Raw genomic sequence first — 4,511 nt, 5'->3', positions numbered from 1 at the left:
GAGAATCACTTGAGCCGGGGAGGCAGAGGTTGCAGTGAGCTGAGATTGCACCACTGCACTCCAGCCTCGGAGACAGAGCAAGACTCTGTCTCAAAAAAAAAAAAAAAAAAAAAAGAGAAAATGTCCCTTTAGAAGTTCATTTATTTTATTTTATTTTATTTTTTTCCGAGACAGAGTTTCACTCTTGCTTCCCAGGCTGGAGTGTGCAATGGTGTGAACTCTGCTCACCACAACCTCTGCTTCCTGGGTTCAAGTGATTCTCCTGCCTCAGCCTCCCAAGTAGCTGGGATTACAGGCATGCGCCACCATGACGGGCTAATTTTGTATTTTTAGTAGAGACGGGGTTTCTCCATGTTGTTCAGGCTGGTCTCGAACTCCTGACCTCAGGTGATCCGCCCACCTTGGCCTCCCAAAGTGCTGGGATTACAGGCGTGAGCCATCATGCCCAGACTTAGAAGTTCATTTTATAGTTCTCATCACTTCACTGCAGGTACCTTAAATCATCCAACTAGACCAGAGGTGTCCAATCTTTTGACTTCCCTGGGTCACATTGGAAAAAGAGTTGTCTTGGGCCACACGTAAAATACACTCACACTAACAATAGCTGATGAGCTAAAATAAACAAAAAATTGCAAAAAAAAACCTCACAACGTTTTAACAAAGTTTGTGAATTTGTGTTGAGCCGCATTCAAAGCCGTCCTTGTGCCGAGGGTTGGACAAGCTTGAACTAGACAAAGGCTTGTAAATCAGACAACGACGGAACAACAGTCGCTGCTCATCCCGTCCTTTATTTCAGGTGAACAGGAAGGGATTATACTCATTACAGGGAAGCGTGATGTGGACTCCTGTGAGGGAGGAGAAGGAGGGGGGCCGTGGTGAGGCAGTGAGGGGGTTGTGACTGCTCTGAAGACCAGCCATTCGCCCTGGGCCCCTGGCTGGGGTGAGGAGAGTTTCTGGGGAGGCCTCAGGAAGCTTCCAATCATGGTGGAAGACAGAGGAGGAGCTGGCATGTCACAGGATGAGAGGCAGCAGGAGAGAGAGGAGGAGGTACCAGGTTCTTTTAAACAACTAGCTCTCGCGTGAACTACCAGAGTGAGAATTCACTCATTATCCGGGAGATAGCGCCAAGCCATTCATAAAGAAGCCACACCTATGACCCAACACCGCCCACTAGGCCCCCTCCAACATGGGAGGTCACATTTCAACATGCGATTTGGAGGAACACACATCCAAACTGTATCACTCGAAAGCAGCAGGCATTTTTCTCTCAGTTGGAGAATTCATCTTGGTTTTGGAAATGTCCCTGACTCGGAATTTTTTTTTTTTTTTTTTTTGAGCCAGAGTCTCGCTCTGTTGCCCAGGCTGGAGTGCAGTGGCACAGTCTCGGCTGACTGCAAGCTCCGCCTCCCGAGTTCAAGCGATTCTCCTGCCTCAGCCTCCCAAGTAGCTGGGACTATAGGCGCCCGCCACCAGGCCCGGCTAATTTTTGTATTTTTCATAGAGAGGGGGTTTCACCATGTTGGTCAGGCTGGTCTCAAACTTCTGACCTCGTGATCTGCCTGCCTCGGCCTCCTAAAGTGCTGGGATTACAGGCGTGAGCCACACTGCCCGGCCCTGACTTGGACTTTTAATAAGGCAGGTGTAAAAAGCAAAGTCCTCATCTCCCCATTGGGCACAATGGGTGTTTGGCATGTGCTTGTGAGGGTGGTGAGTTGGCCTCAGCCATGCGGAGATAGAATGCAGATACCGGGGGCCACAGCTTGTAAGTGTTTTCCACATTATTTTGACTGTGACCCACAGGAAGAAGTATATTCCACATCACAACGCCATATGTGGACACTTAAAACAAACGTTTCACATAACACCAATACTTCCTTAAATACACTAATTTTCTGTCTTTCTTTCTTTCTTTCTCTCTCTCTCTCTCTTTCTTTCTTTCTTAGATGGAGTGTCACTCTGTCACCCAGGCTGGAGTGCAGTGGCGTGATCTTGGCTCACTGCAAGCTCCACCTCCTGGGTTCAAGCGATTCTCCTGTCTCAGCCTCCTGAGTAGCTGGGACTGTAGGCGCGTGCCACCAGGCCCGGCTAATTTTTGTATTTTTCATAGAGAGGGGGTTTCACCATGTTGGTCAGGCTGGTCTCAAACTTTTGACCTCGTGATCTACCTGCCTCGGCCTCCCAAACTGCTGGGATGACAGGTGTGAGCCACTGCATCTGGCAATATTTTCTATTTATTTGCGATCATTGCTCACTACAGTGTTGAACTCCCAGGCTCAAGAGATCCTCCTACCTCAGCCTCCTGAACAGCTAGGACTACAGGTGGGACTACATCCCACCTGGTCAATTTTTTTTAAGAAGCAGGGTCTCTATCATACAGGCTGGAGTGCAGTGGTGCAATAATGGCTCACTGCAGCCTCAACCCACCTGGGCTCAAGTGATCCTCCTGCCTCAGCCTCCCAAGCAGCTGGGACCACAAGTGTGCACGACCACATCCAGCTAATTTTTTATTTTTTGTATAGAAGGGGTCTCCCTATGTTGCCCAGGCTGGTCTTGAACTCCTGGGCTCAAGCAATCCTCCTGCCTTTGCCTCCCAAGGTGCTGGGATTAAAGGCATGAGCCACTGTGCCTGACTTGGCTAGTTATATATGTATGTGTGTGTGTGTGTGTGTGTGTGTGTGTGTGTCTATATATATAGACAAAATTTTGCTATGTTGCCCAGGCTGGTCTTGAACTCCTGGGCTCAAGCGGTTCTCCTGCTTCAGCCTCCCAAAGTGCTGGGATTACAGGCATGAGTGCCTGTGCCCAACCTATTTTTTTTAATGCTGGTTGTCGCCCAGTAATTTGATGTCATGCCTCACCAGTGGGTCTGGATCTAGTCTCTGAAGCTGTGCAGTAAGGGACCCCGTAAGGATGGGCCTGGTCCTGTCCCCAAGAGCCCTGTCCCCTCTAGATGCCCCTCATGTGGTCTCTAAAGCTTCAGGACAGTTCCGTCAGAAGTTGCAGCCTGGTCTTGGCTGTGCCGTGGGGAGTTCAGGAGGGGCTGCCTGTACTGGAGGGGAAGTCAGAGCAGAGCCCTTCTCTAAAGCCACAGTGGCAGTAAGACAGGACATGGAGGGCAAGTGCCTGGCAGTTCAGCCTCTCCAGTAGCACACAAAGGTTTGATGAATCAAGAACAGCAGAGTGCCTGGGACTGGGGCTAGTGGTAGGCTCTGCTCTGGGGCCTCACTTACTCACCCCTTCCCTAATCACCCTGGAAAAATGAAGGTCCTGGTCTCTAAAGACCCCTTCAAAAAACAAACAGGCCCTGGAACAAAACCTGGAACTCCCTTGGGGAGCGGAGAGACTCAATGTGGCACCATCTATGTGATGCTCATGTTGTCCTGTGCTGGGGTTGATGGGCAAGCTCTTCTCCAGGGCAGACACAATTCAGGCGACTCCTGTGAGACTCTGAAAGTCCACCTCCCCTCTATACCTTACCCTGGAGCAGCACTGTCAGGGTGACGGGCATCTTCTTAGGGGTGATGTCACTCGGTGGCGGCTGCTTTGGTGAGCGTTGGAGCGCTGTGTTAGCAGGGGGCTGAGGAGGAGGCTGGCAGGAGAGCCAAGATGACTTCAGCTCCTAAAATTCTCAGTCATGACTGGGGCAGGGTGGAATCGAAATGCCCTCCCTGTTTAAAAAAAAAAAAAAAAATCAGGGCCAGGTTTGTCCACTCATTCAATAATATGTCTAGAACTATGATGTGGCAGGCACAGGGACATACAGAGATGTCCAAAGGCATGGTCCCTGCTCTCTGGGAGCTTCTGGTCTTAGCAGGGGACACAGTCACTAAGTCAATGAGATCCTATTGGATAGTGACAGGTGCTCTAAGGGAATAAAATGAGATAATGGGATAATGGGATGGGGGCTACTTTGGGTGGGCAATAATAACAGGCCTTTTTGAAGAAATGGCAGTTGAGTTGAAATGGATGAAAAGATGCAAAGATCCACGCTTTCCCAAATGACAGTTTGAGAGCAAAATACAGGTTCCCAGCCCCATCTTAGATTTCGTGAATGAAAATTTGAGGGGCAGGGCCTAGGAATTTGCCTTTTTTTCTTCCACATGATTCCCATGCACTTTGAAACTGGACACCTTCCTTGGGGCTTTTACTTTAGAATCACACTGATGAATTTCAGGGTACCTTCCAGTTCCCCGAGTCTGTGACTTAGGGAAGGGAGCCTCTTTGTGTGTGAAAGCCAGGGGTAGGGAGAGGAGCAGGACTGCTTGTGGTCAGACTGCAGGATGCAGAAAATAAGCGTGCGCAGCTCCTCACCACACCCCGCTCACCCAGGGCCCCGCGTCTTTGGCTGTCAGGAGTTCTAAACCTGCCCCCCGGGAGGCCCTCCCTCATCCCACTCCCACTCCTGTTGAATTCCACATACTGAGAGGGTTGCAGTCATAGCTGCATGGATCAGTTCTATTTCTTGTGCGTTGGGAACCATTCCAAACAGTTGGTACATGCGCACTCTCCAG

Source organism: Pan paniscus, chromosome 19 (assembly GCF_029289425.2).
Source record: "Pan paniscus chromosome 19, NHGRI_mPanPan1-v2.0_pri, whole genome shotgun sequence".
NCBI lineage: Eukaryota > Metazoa > Chordata > Mammalia > Primates > Hominidae > Pan > Pan paniscus.
Note: the sequence above shows the minus strand (reverse complement) of the source record.